Below are 14,613 nucleotides of genomic sequence, written 5' to 3'. Positions count from 1 at the left end.
CGACACAATTCGAACATCTTTGGCTCTATACACCACCACAATGGAGTTGGAATGAAACAAACACAATGTGCTTTAACTGCAGACTGTCAGCTTTAATTTGAGGGTGAACGGGGTAGGACTTACAACAGTTTTCTATATGTGCCTCCCACTCGTTAAGGGACCAAAGGTAATGGGACAATTGGCTTCTCAGCTGTTCAATGGCCAGGTGTGTGATATTCCCTCATTACCCCAATTACAATGTGCAGATAAAAGGCCCAGAGTTCATTTCAAGTGTGCTATTTGCATTTGGAATCTGTTGCTGTCAACTCTCAAGATGAGATCCAAAGAACTGTCACTATCAGTGAAGCAAACCATCATTAGGCTGAAGAAACAAAACAAACCCATCAGAGAGATAGCAAGAACATTAGGCGTGGCCAAAACAACTGTTTGGAACATTCTCAAAAAGAAGGAATGCACCGGTGAGCTCAGCAACACCAAAAGACCTGGGAGACCACGGAAAACAACTGTGGTGGATGACCGAAGAATTTTTTTCCTTGGTGAAGAAAACATCCTTCACAACAGTTGGCCAGATCAAGAACACTCTCCAGGAGGTAGGTGTATGTGTGTCAAAGTCAACAATCAAGAGAAGACTTCACAAGAGTGAATACAGAGGGTTCATCACAAGATGTAAACCATTGGTGAGCCTCAAAAACAGGAAGGCCAGATTAGAGTTTGCCAAACAACATCTAACAAAGCCTTTACAGTTCTGGAACAAGATCCTATGGACAGATGAGACCAAGATCAACTTGTATCAGAGTGATGGGAAGAGAAAAGTATGGAGAAGGAAAGGAACTGCTCATGATCCTAAGCATGCCACCTCATCAGTGAAGCATGGCGGTGGTAGTGTCATGGCATGGGCATGTATGGTTGCCAATGGAACTGGTTCTCTTGTATTTATTGATGATGTGACTGCTGACAAAAGCAGCAGGATGAATTCTGAAGTGTTTCGGGCAATATTATTTGCTCACATTCAGCCAAATGCTGCAGAACTCATTGGACGGCGCTTCACAGTGCAGATGGACAATGACCCAAAGCATACTGCAAAAGCAACCAAAGAGTTTGTGAAGGGACAGAAGTGGAATGTTATGCAATGGCCAAGTCAATCACCTGACCTGAATCCCATTGAGCATGCATTTCACTTGCTGAAGACAAAACTGAAGGGAAAATGCCCCAAGAACAAGCAGAAACTGAAGACAGTTGCAGTAGAGGCCTGGCAGAGCATCACCAGGGATGAAACCCAGCGTCTGATGATGTCTATGCATTCCAGACTTCAGGCTGTAATTGACTGCAAAGGATTTGCAACCAAGTATTAAGAAGGGAAAATTTGATTTATGATTATTATTCTGTCCCATTACCTTTGGTCCCTTAACAAGTGGGAGGCACATATGCAAACTGCTGTAAGTCCTACCCCGTTCACCTGAGTTGGATGTACATACCCTCAAATTAAAGCTGACAGTCTGCAGTTAAAGCACACTGTGTTTGTTTCATTCCAACTCCATTGTGGTGGTGTATAGAGCCAAAGATGTTCGAATTGTGTCGATGTCCCAATATTTCTGGACCTGACTGTAAGTCTGTACCAGTTATCTAGAAGACTTGAATAATTTTGTTTAATAGTGAAGAGTTGATTCAAAATTCACTTGTAGCTTGATAGTTAAAAGAGATCTATCATTCAGTAATCGATTACTCTTTTTTTTAACTGATCTGCTTTCTGTAAGGGATCCTTGGGGAAAAATAGCAGAGAGTGCATGTTTTTGAGAGTACAGCTAGATACACAGCTTCCCTGTATCAAAATCAAAGCCTAGCATTTTAAAACATTTGTATTTTGCGAGTTGCTTTGACAATCACAAATAGAGAACCAATAGTAATACCCTGAATCTTAAATGTCTGCAGAGAATAGAGGAAAGGGTATACTAGGTTATAAGTGAAGCAGCATGTATCTCCCTGTTTCCCATTGGTTGTTTATGCAACATCAATACAACACTTTAGAAGCCAAATTACTAAACAAGCTGCCAATTAGGCTTGCAGTCAGCTGGATAGATTAGTAGCTAAGAGAAGCAGTTACAAGATTTTCATCTCTTGAGCCAATTACTCAAGTGAATTACCATCCACAGAGCTCCTTGGGAATTTAAGACAGAAAGACTTACTCAGCTATGATAGGCATAAGTGAGACTCAGGATAAGGTTAGAGTTGTCAGATCATATAGATTGGCCAATGAGGAAAAAAAAAATCCTATCTATGAGAAGACTTAAAGTATTTAGGATTTAGGAGTGCTGGAAAAGAAAATAATGAGTGTGCAAACTTAATTAAATTTAAGTATGTTAAAGTTATAAAGGGAGGCAATCGGAGCTAACATTGATTCAGTATAGAATAGAATTCTGCTATGGTAAAATGTTCAATTTATCATCTTTTACATGCATTTATCATTAGACAGTTTAAATATATAAGAGCAGACAATACCATATGAAAATGATTTGACTATACTATACAGACTGATGGAAATCCATTATACTTCTGAATATATATATATATATATATATATATATATATATATATATATATATATATATATATATATATATATATATATATATATATGTACATGGGTACAGAAAAAAGAAAGAGAATCCATTTACTATTACAACTTTCATGATCTTTAACTGGGTAAAACAGTTCATCTTAGGGCAACTATTCTGAACCAAGGTATCTCAAATGGACTAACGTACAGAATATATCCCAAAAGTAGCACCAAGGGACTGAAATTTGGAAGGTTGTAGTTGCTTCAGGACTGCTGGCTGCTGCTGTACTGCTGCTACGGTCATGTGATCTTCATTTTCAATGTTCTGTGGCAGTTTGTCAGCCAGTCTCACAATCCCTGGTTCTTCACCCAGCAGCATCACTCACCTGCCTGCTGGGAAGGAAGGGAAAGGAAAGAAGGAAAGGGGAAGAAGGAACAGCTGTGTATCCTTCCTGGCCTAAGCCACCCACTGCATATTTCCCGAACCTGTGCTACCTCTGCACAACTTCCCCAACTCATGTTGCTCTCTCTTCATGCCTTCCCCAACCCATACAGTATTTCTTGCACACCCCCATATACCCTTCCTGACCTGCACCTGTGTGCCTTCCTTGACCCATACGATACCTCTTTGGCACCCACCATACCCTTTCCAACCCATGTCCTCCCCAACTAGCACAGCAGCTCTTACACATCACTGTGACCCCTTTGCATTGTTCTTGTCCTGCACTTTCCCCGCATACCCTACTTGACCCATGAGGGATCTCTTACACCAGGGGTCCCCAACCCCTGGATCATGGACCAGCACAAGTCTGCAGCATGCCAGAAACCAGGCTGTGCAAATAAGGAAAGCCCCATCCACCAGATGCAGGCAGCACACAAAACCACACCTCTTCCAGTCCGCGGAAGAACCTCTCTCCACAGATCAGGTCCATGGTTTCCAAAAGGTTGGGGCCACTGTCTTATACAACCCCATGACTCCTTACTCTTCTTTACCTGCATCCCCACTGTAGCTCCTGACCAACACAGCACCTTACACACACTGGAACTTTTCCAGACCTATGCCACCCATCTGCACAGCATCTCTGGTGCACACTCACACACCCCTTGCAACCCATGTAATACCTTTCATGCACCTCACATACCATTCCTTGATGTTATTTGGGGCTGCTGCTCCGTCGCTTATTTCCCTTCCTCCACTCTCCCCCTTTATATAAATGTCTAGCCATTAAATATATGCATATAGTACATGAAAGTAATTTTCTTTCTAAAAATGCAAACATCTAAATCAAACATTATATCCCATGTAAATGGCATTTTCTCCCAATTCTGAATCTTTTAAATGTATTCAGTGTGGTGTTTTTCTAAAAAGCATAATCCTGTAAATTGTATTCCTATGGCCTAGGAGCACAATATTTACAACCTACTTATCCTGAGTGAATCTTTCCTCCTGGTAAGCATACTTTGAATGGCAGCATCAATCTTCTGTTATTTGATTACAGACATGAAAGAGAAGATTTTTTTTCAATTGTAGCGCTATGAGTTAAAGGTTCACACATATTGAAAATGACATTTTTACTTAATTGAGGCCTGTTCTGTATCCAGCTGGTTTCAAAAGTCTTTTTAAAAGTAGCATTTAAAAACTAGCATATCAAAAACTATAAATGTTAGAAAATACTTTGCATATTGAACTATAGTCAATATTTCTGACGTTCTTTTCAGTTTAAGACCTACTGAAATTCTCCAACTATTAAAATATTCTCCCCATTTTTAAATACTGCGTAGTTATAGTCTGAACTTCAACAAGCTGCTGTATCCTAAAATGATTAAACAGATGTGAAGCCTATAGCAGCATTAGACCTCTGATCTGATTTTAGCATACAGATGGAATTAAATTAATTCATACCAAACCCTGTAAAATAAAAGGTATGGCATTGAATGCTAGTGCTCTGTTTAACTAGAATGTACCTGTACCAACAGCTGTTGAGAAAAATTGTATGCCTTAATTTTCATAGAAATCTACCCTTAATGATATCACATTATTTTGAAATAAAAATTAAATTGCAAATTTGTTTTCTTTTTGCCCCTTTTTGCCTGTTTTTAAGGAGCTCCCCTGATTTATTACATATATACTATTGCCTTTTGGTTTTACAAACTTTGTATTACATTTTCAAAACATTTGCATAATAAAAAGTGCCATCAAAAAATTTGAGGCTAATTTACTATTTGAGTGCCATTTACTATGGTGTAATTTTGTGAGTTTGGAAGATTTTGTTTTGTCAGTATAAATTACTGTAATATCAAGGTGATGTGGATGGGTATATATACATGTATCATGATAACCTTTTAACTGTTGCCAGGTTTTAGATACCAGTCAAATTTAGCAGATTTTAAAAAGACAGAGAGGCTGGTGTGCCAATGGATCAACAGAAAACTATCAGCAAACAGCATTAACTAGGTGATTGCCACAAATGTTTACTGCTTTGTTCACAAGCTGTTTGAAAGGTTATATTTCTTATTGATGGGAATAGATTATATTAATCTTAATCAACATAATTAGAATTCCCCCAAATGCCACATTCCTATATCTCTTCTGATTAGAGCATCATTTTTTTCAGTATATACAAATGTACTTACACAGCATATATAATTCAGGTATAAAGCAGCTAACTTACCAAGCCACACTTTGAAGGTTAGGATCTTGAATTGGACATTGGATATTAATTTTTCTTCTCAAATTTCATCTGAGAATTTTGCTCTTCCATTTTAATTTGTATCTCTGTAGGGCAGTCATGCTATTAGCAGCCATGCTGCCATTCTGCATTTTGCAAATTTCCTTCTGATGTTGTCACAACATTTGGGTGATGGCAGTTGTTGTCTCTAAAATCGAAAGCAAAATGAGAGAACAACTTCCCATCCCCAGAACATGATTTGGCAAGGAGATCCTATTACATCTTGCACTGGTCGTTTGTGCTAAGAATAAGTGAAGCTAATTAGCAGATTAAAAGTGAGATCCTGATTTTCCATCTGCTTCTAATTTGGTGTGAAGTGATTGCGAGCTTATAACTATAGATATGGTTTAGTTCTATACCTTTATAAAAGGAGAATGCATGACTCTGAGTATGATATTTGAGCCATCCAACTGTGAAGAGATTCAGATATAGCTTACTTTAACTCTTCCTGGATATGCAAAGGAACTGAGTCTGTGAAATCCTGCAGAAGCATAGCATCTGCCTGCAACGCTGTAAAGTAACCACATAATCCCAAGAAAAACTGCAGCCATGAGAAGATTGCAAACATATGAAACATTTCTGCTTTATACACTTCAAAGCACTTTTTCAGAATTGAAATGCTATATAGATTTAACATATTAATTTAAATGTGTGTGATAGAGGCCCACCATTAAAAATACTATCTGTATTTCTACTTCTATTAGTACAAGTTTAGTTTCTGAAATTTATATAGATCTTTCAAGCGTTTGGCAATAAGGAGTGTTTAACAAAATTATATCATATAATGACATTGTCACATTCACATAAAGCATTTTCTTTGAAATAAGGAAGGAAATCAGCCTATACCATTTTCAAATTAGCATTCAACCTGGAAGTCAATATGTACAAAGACATCTTGTTCAGCAACCTATTAGAAAAATTAAGAGAAAAAGAAAGTTTAGAGCTTATTGGGAGATTATTGTATTCATGTGATTGTACTAATTAATGTTGAATATTCCTTTTTGTCTCAGGGTTTGTTGGTGAAAACGCTCAGCCAATCTCAGACAGCAACATTGGGAATCGGATGCTCCAAAGCATGGGCTGGACACCTGGTACAGGCCTTGGGCCAGATGGCAAAGGGATAGCCGAACCAATCCGGGCAGTTCAGAGGCCAAAGGGACTTGGACTTGGATTCAGCTGACAGAAAGAGATTCCAGTTGCTGGTTCAGACATCAACAAAACTAACTTGAACTTTGAATATCTGAAAACATTCTAATTTGTTGCCAAGACATCCAGTGATTCTTATTGTAATTTTTTAATAGAGATGCTTCATTGTTTTCTGTTAAAGCTGTGTGGGGACAGTCTTTAGGGCAGTCCTAATCTTTATCCTGAGTGTGTAATAATGATCATCTTTTAAATTGTACCTTTTTTTAAAAAAAATTCTGTGGTCTTAGTTATGTTGTCAAAGATTCAAAGAAATTATTAAATTCTCCTGCCATTTTTTAAAAGCCTTGCCAACACCATACATAAACCCATTATCTCTTGCTGGTTTAACATAGGTCTTTTACTCTGGAAAGCTGCTTAGTTACTAAGGCATCTTGTCTGGGAAGTATTTTGCTGTGTTTCTCACATTCATTCCAAAAAATTGTAGTGGATAGTACAAAAGAAAGCCTGGCTACAAAATTCTTTTTGTAGTAAGAGGCAAAAATAGAATAGGAAAAGAAATCAGAGTTTACCTTTTGAATTGAGATGCGCAAAATGCTTTGAGCTAAACACAGCATATGGGGTTAGATGGGGTTAACAGTGTCATTTTTTACATGGGTGTGATAAATGTAATGAATGTTAACAGGGTAAGGTGTTTCAATTGCTTTGTGGCATGGACTATTTTTGTGCTATATATATCTGTCTCTCCACAGATGCCCCCAATCTGTAGTCCAAAACATTAGGGGCAAAGCCTAAATTAAATTGTGTGTATATAATTAAATTAATTACATACAAGTAATATGATATTTTATATTTCTCATCTTTGAGCACTATAATTGTGATTGCAACAGGTGCTACATCAAATTTTGGGGGTCACATTTAGCCCTGGAGCCTCAGGTGATGCAACCTTGTTTTTAAAATATTGCCATATGACTCTATATAGCTTTGATTCATTGGGTCTTCTAAATGGTTCAGTATTGTTATATGCAATCTCTCTAGATCGTCTTACGTTGCATCTTGCTTCAAAATGTGCAGTTTTGCACGAGAAATGCAAAATGACAAATGATGAATTTGTCTTCCAACATTTGCAGCAGGTAACTCAATTCTCTTTTTTTATTTACATGCCCTCCAAGTACAATATTAACCTTTTTTTTAAACTTTCCTTTCTGGTGTCTTAGCTTGTATTCTTTTTAAAATAAATTTTTAAACCTACTGTCACCTTTTACCATGTCACTGTGACTGTCTAACTTGAGGGGATGGATTTAAAATGGGACCATATTAACTAGAGTCCATCCATGGTAGTTTGGGGAATATTTCTGTAATTGACAAATGGTGCCTGCTAGTGAGAAGGAAGGCTTCCCAGGCACAAATTTTTAAATAAAAAAAAATGACAAAGGGAATAGTAAAACAGACAGTCTTTTGATAAGATTAACAATATTATACTTAATCTTTGGACTTGTCATTGTGCTGACATCTCAAATTCATTAAAGAGGACTTCCATCAATGCATTAATGATGTGTTCTAATTATTATGCTAGAATGGCATATCTGCTCCCCAAACTAATTGCCCTTTGAATTCATTAAAATACTCCTACCAGAATATGATCATAAGGCAGTTCCCGGGTTAAGAAATCTGACTTACAAGGAACTTGTACTTATGAATGAACTGCCATAAAGCCTATTATATTAAAAAATTAAGTTAAATGCAGTGATTGATAATAACGAACTCATGTTACTTTGTGATGCTCTTGAAAACTCTGCGGCTTCAGCAATTTGTTGTCTTGAGGAAGGAGAACTTCAGATCAGATCACTTTGTCATTAGCACTGGGTTGAGTGTATAACTTTTTATTTGGTTTTAATTTTTCTCTTTTTTTACCCTTGTAACCATGCTTCCAAAGTGTAAGTCTGCTGAAAGTGCTTATGATGCATCAAAGGAAAAGGCAAACGATCATGATTGAAAATAAAGTGTCAATAATAACGTGAGCAGAAAGGGGTGAAACATCACCAGTCACTAGAAAAGCATTAGGCTACAATCCATCAATGATCAAAACACTTTTGAAGGATAATGTGAGAATAACGGAGGATGTGAAAGACCCTGTCCTCATGGAAACTACAATTATTACTAAACAACACCGTTATTTAATCATTGAAATGGAAAGGCTATTGATAATATGGTTAGATGTTAAAATCAAAGTAATATGCCTATTAGCCTTTATTGCAAGAAAAGTTTAATGATTTAAAAGCTGCACATGCACCAAGTGAAGGTAATTGTGACAAGGAATTTGTTACAAGTAGGTATTGGTTCAATTGTTCCAAAATGAGGGCAGATTTACAGAAAATTAAAATACAAGGTGAAGTAGCAAGTGTCGATATAAATGCTGCATTTGATGTCCTGAAATGTTGAAATAAATTTATGAGGAGGGAGGCTATTTGTCAGACAAAATATTTAATATAGATGAGATTGGCTTATTTTGGCGAAAAAATACCTGATCTACATTTCGAAAGAGGACAAAAATAAACTAAAGGTCAGTAATGTATTGAAAGGCAAACTAACGCTTTTATTTGGGGTGACGCATCCAGGGATTACAGGATCAAGCCTTTGCTTATATATCACTCCCTAAATCCAAGACACTTTGCTACATCATTAAGGCATCTCTTCCCATTATTTGGAAGGCAAATGCAAAGGCTTGGTTTACAATTGCACCTTTGAAAATTGATTCTTGAACTATTTTGTCCCTAGAGTTAAATATTATTGCATAACCAAGACATTTTCTTTCAAGATTATTATTGCATAACCAAGACATTTTCTTTCAAGATTCTGGTTGGGCTTCACAATGTACCCAGATATTTTAGATGATCTTCAAGTCAATGTAAAGGTCATATTTTCACACACACCCCAACACCACATAGATACTGCAACTAATGATCAGGTAGTCATGACTTTGTTTGTTATAAGGCCCATCTCAATGGTACAATGGCTCTGGGCAGGTTACGATATGATAAGTAAAGTACTACAAGACAATTAAAATTAGGAGGAATTAAATGGAAAAGCTAAAAACCAAGACAATGGGTGGGTCTCAGGGTGGGATCTTCTCTATCTGGTCAGCCACCCCCAAGGTAGCAGGCCTTTGAGGCCTATTATTTATGGTGAGCATAACTATCAGGACTATCCCGAATGATCTGATGACCATTTGACTAACTGACACTAAGTAACTTCAACTTGCCTACAGATTTGAATTAAAGACAGACTTAGGAACATATCTCATAACCAGGATCCAAGCAGAATTTGGATGCTATACCTCTCTCTTTGCTATTGTTGGCATGTCAGCCTATCCAGATTACTGTATCAAACTCAATGACCAGTTTCAAAGACTTAGAACTAGAATTCTTACATATTTTTTGTTTTATTCCCCTTGCAAATCCTTGCACCCCCTTCCAAATTCTCAAGAAGCAGTTGACCCTACAAAGTAGCAAATGACATAGGGTTTACAGCAGGAGTAGGTTACCCTTCATTTCCAAGTGTACAAAATAACATTTGAGATAAGTTAATGAAATTTAGTTTCCCTGATTCTGCTTATGAATGAATGAGCAAGCACTCCATTATTGCAGCTTGAGCAAAACATGTAATTGCAGTAGAGACAGGATGATTTCTGAATGGCTACCAAAATGTTCAGTGATTATTGGATGCCATCAAGTCAATGTTGACTCTTAGTGACCAGGTAGATATACGTTTTCCAGGATGATCCGTGTTCTATTGATAGACTTGGCCATGAAAATCATCAACTACACTTCTGCATTATTGATTGGCACATAAACTTGGATAAACATCATATTAGAGGGTTGTCTGCAAAATCTAATAGATATTTAATTGACTGTATTTTATCTCAATACTGTCTTTATTATAGCTTTCCTGACTAGAAATCCATGCTATTTCTTCTTTGATATTCCTGCCCTTAGTAGGATCTTCTCACTTAAAGGATCCAGTTCTGGTCCATTTGAATTTACTAATGCCTCAGATATCGATATGTTGTTGATTTGTTTAATCTTTCTTCATATTGAGCTTTTCATGTTAATGATCTCATGTTCCCTTTTCCCACTGTAATTCTTTTGGGGGGGGGCAACTTGAATTGCCCTTTCCTGCATGCAAACTTCAATAACTAGATATCATAAGGTTTAGTTGCATCATAAACACCATTCATACCCTGAAAGATCCTCAACAATGTACTTAGATGGGTCCATCAATTGGCACTATATCATCAATCACCATTTTTCTATAGATTACTATAGGTGCCCACTTGCTTTAGTTGGATAGTTGGGATAACTTTCATGCCTTGGCTGAGCCTGCTGGAAATATTTACTCTTATTATATATCTCAATCATTCTTCACTCATTCATCCCAAGAGCACCCCTGCCATAATAAGGCAGCATATCTGGACATGTAGGGAAAGAGTTCAATGGAAAAAAGTAAATACCTGGCTGCCAAAGATGCATCTTTTGTCCTAACATTGAGACACTTGTCACTTGTATCATTTCAATAAATTGCAATCAAACAGATGAGGTATGGGTAAGCTCATGTTTCTAGTGAAGAAAACAAGTAGCAAGGAAACATACAGGATAGATACACCCTTGAAATTTCAAGCATTATGAAATGATTCAGATAAAGTTACATTCTCCCCTGGTAAAAGAGGCCTAGAGTAGGTCTGCAAATGTATGTATCCAATATGCTTTGCTGTTAACATTTGCTTTGTAGAAGTTATTTTCCCCACGACCTTAACATGACAACCCTCTGGGCATATGAAGAAAAAAGAATGTCAAGCAGCTGTCAATTTTTTTTTTCCTGGAGAAATTGTTCCTTTGCACTTTCAGTTTATGCTGTCTCTTGTTTTCATCTTTCCCTCACCAAAATGCAGATAACCTGAAGAGTGAGGTAGAAAGAAACCTTAGGTGTCTTACTCAGATTGAACCTCTGATAAAATATATCCAGATACCCTGTCACTTTTCCTTAATCACCATTGCACTTGTTTCCTTATTTGAATAAAGATGAAATTTCCTTAGAAAAATACTGAAGTTGGCAAGAAAAATAAAATTGCAAATTTAAGATACCTGCCTTTGAATGTAGAGTGGTCATATAAGCCAAAGAACCATATTACTTGGGATATCCATTTATATACTTTCTATTTTATTTCTCTGCTTCTATACTAAAGAGAAGTATAGTTAATAACCATACTAAATATATTTCCAAGCTTCTTTCAACCATGTTACTGACAATATCACTGACAAGGTTGGGACACTTTGAGACTAGAGAAGATTGTCCTGACTTTTGTTATCTTCACCTCTCTCAAAAATACACCAGCAGATATCTTGTCACTCTGAATCCATGACAGGAAGAAACAGAAGTGCTTGTTGGGAAATGGGAAAACCAGACACCAAGAGGGGTAAAGAATGCAATAGGATAAAAACAACGTAATTCTAAAATATATCACAAGGGGGAAAATACATTTTTGTTTTCTTAGTTGTTGCAGTATTATTTATGTTTTGAGGAGATTGTGTGTGTGTGTTTCTGTGTAATATTTTCTTCTGTGTATAGTTAATTTACGGAAACTCCCACAATCAAGATGTGAAGATAGCCCCAGTTTAGTCTTAAAGAAAACTAGAAAAACAATATGGGGATTAAGATACCAGCAGCTGCTAATCTCTGTTGCACATCATATAACAATCAGTATCACTTAAATTCTAGTTGCTAGAAAGCAACATTTGAAAAAGCCTAACTTTTCACCATCTATAATATAAACAACTAGGATGCATTTGGCCTGCTCAAGAACAGTTAGATATTCTTATCTAACTAGAAGAAGCTTTTCAAATATTTTGTAAAAAAAGTTAATAATGTACGCATATTTTTTAGAAAAAGAAAAGAAAAGGCATTTGGATTATAGGTGTCAGGAACTAAAGCATTTATTTAATTTGCATCTAATTATTTTAGCAGCATGGTGGAAAACAAATACAAGTAGTTCTTGACTTATGACCATACTTGAGCCCCAAAATTATGTTCCTGAGTGAGACGTTTGTTAAGTGAGTTTTGCCCAATATTTTATAACTTTTCTTGCCACATTTGTTAGGTGAATCACTGCAGTTGTTAAATTAGTAACACTGTTGTTAAGTGAATCTGTCTTCCCTATTGACTTTGCTTGTCAGAAGATCACAAAAGATGATCACATGACCCCAGGCAGCACAAACGTCATAAATATGAATCAGTTGTCAAGCATTCAAATGTAAATCATATGACCATGGGGATGCTGCATTGGCCATAAATGTAAAAAAAATGGTCATAAGTCATTTTTTTCAGTGCTGTTGTAACTTTGAATGGTCACTAAATGAACTGTTGTAAGTTGTGGACCCCCTGTACCCATCTCCAATTAAGATTACTCTTTCTACCAGTATAGCTTAAACAGCAGAATGGCTTAGCTATGGAAGAGTCTATCACCATAGTTTAGGGTCTGCTAGCATGTTTTTTTAACAACAGTGTTTTTGTATACAGTATGGCCAACTGCAGCCTATAGCCTCAGAACAGTTCACATCTATTAATTTAGGTTACTTCTTAGCAACTCTGTCTCATACTGGTTAATGGGAGAAGAGGACGGCGGCGATGAGCTGTCCTCTAACTTCCCCCCACCAGCGAATGGCAAGCCCCGTAGGGATTGACACTAGAGCTGGGATAGGGGTATGGAGCTGCTCCATGCATCCTGCACCCACTTACCTTGCAGCCAGGCCTTTCCTCGCCGGCCCACTTCTTCTGCGCTGTCTTCTGCAGCCAAGCCTGCATTTCTCAGTCACAGGTCTTTCTGGAAGGCCTGTGCAGCCAAGAACCAAGCTATGGATTCAATCCATAGCTAGGTTCTCCAAGACCTCTGCAGCCAAGGACTGAGCTATGGATTGAATTCATGGCTGGGTACTCAGCTGCATAAGTCTTCCAGAAAGGCTGACTGCGAAATACAGGTTGGAATACAGCTGCAGAATGTAGCTGCTTTTTCGGCCCCAGAAGAAGTCGACCGGTTGGGCAGGGCTGTCGGTGCTGGAGGTGAGTAAGTCATCCCCTGAAAATAAGACCTGGCACCTCTTTTGGAGGAAAAAAATAAATAAAATAAGACCCGGTCTTATTTTCAGGAAAACACGGTAGTAACTAGCTTTACACCAGCTAAATAGTGGCACTTGGGTTGCTGGCTCTTCTGGGCTCCTCTACCAGTCTCACCTTGCCTCACCTCATGTTGTGATGCCTTGAAGTTTCACAGTGTTTTACAGCCCTATCTGAGCATTTTAAAGAGTCACCATATTGCCCCCAACAATCTGGGTCCTCATTTTACTGACCTCAGAAGGATGGAAGACTGAGTGAACCTTGAAATGGTCAGGATCAAACTCCTCTCTCTGGGCAGAGTTAGCCTGCAATACTGCATTCTAACCACCATGGCCCTAGGCAGCAATATTGCATGCTTTCAAACTGCTGGATGGGAAAGATCTAGGGATCAAGCAATGGAAGTTCACTCCATCTCACAGAGCCAGGCTCGAACTGCTGTAGTACAGACCATTTCTGGCCAGCAGGTTCAGTATCATTAAGCCTCTGTGTCACCATGTTCCCTATCCCCACAGGAATAAAAGTTTACATTTCACGTGATTTTAAATCTCAGGTACCATCAGTCTTGCCAGCTATCATATGCAATACTGCATAAATCTTCCACATGGTTTAATTTCTGTAAATTAGGAGGAGAATTGTCCTGTTTTACATACACCATTTTTTTTAGAAATGCTTTGATTAAAGTCATGCTAAATTTCTTGATTCCCACTGCTCGCTGCCTAGAGTTCCTATGCTGTAAAAATCTTTTGACATGATCTAATGAGTCAATTAAGCATTCTATTTTTATTATTATTCCCTGGCTTATTTCTAGTAGATGAAATCTAAACAGCCTTTGTTGCTACATTAGCTTTTCCAATATTATTGACTATACTTAAAGAAACATTGATCTATTACAATCACAAATCACCATCAGGATAAAAGAATATTAAGGAAAAAAGACTCCCCTCCCCCAACTCCATAGCATCCCGTCTTTAGGTATTAAATACTCATTGATTTAGCAGGTTTATTGTAATATATATTCAA

General features: G+C 37.5%; 1 long non-coding RNA gene across 1 annotated transcript; it reads left to right on the top strand.

Annotated features, from left to right (window-relative positions):
- Positions 1 to 2,648: 2,648 nt before the first annotated feature.
- Positions 2,649 to 7,973, top strand: LOC120305121. Its single transcript, XR_005555934.1, has 2 exons — positions 2,649 to 5,009; positions 6,294 to 7,973. It is a non-coding gene; the product is annotated as an uncharacterized LOC120305121 (long non-coding RNA).
- The last annotated feature ends 6,640 nt before the right edge of the window (positions 7,974 to 14,613 follow it).

The sequence above is a fragment of the Crotalus tigris genome, unplaced genomic scaffold, assembly GCF_016545835.1.
Source record: "Crotalus tigris isolate CLP2741 ecotype Arizona unplaced genomic scaffold, ASM1654583v1 scf7180000017546.9332058, whole genome shotgun sequence".
NCBI lineage: Eukaryota > Metazoa > Chordata > Lepidosauria > Squamata > Viperidae > Crotalus > Crotalus tigris.
The sequence above is the reverse complement of the archived record's forward strand: the minus strand, read 5'-3'. Positions and strand labels throughout refer to the sequence as shown.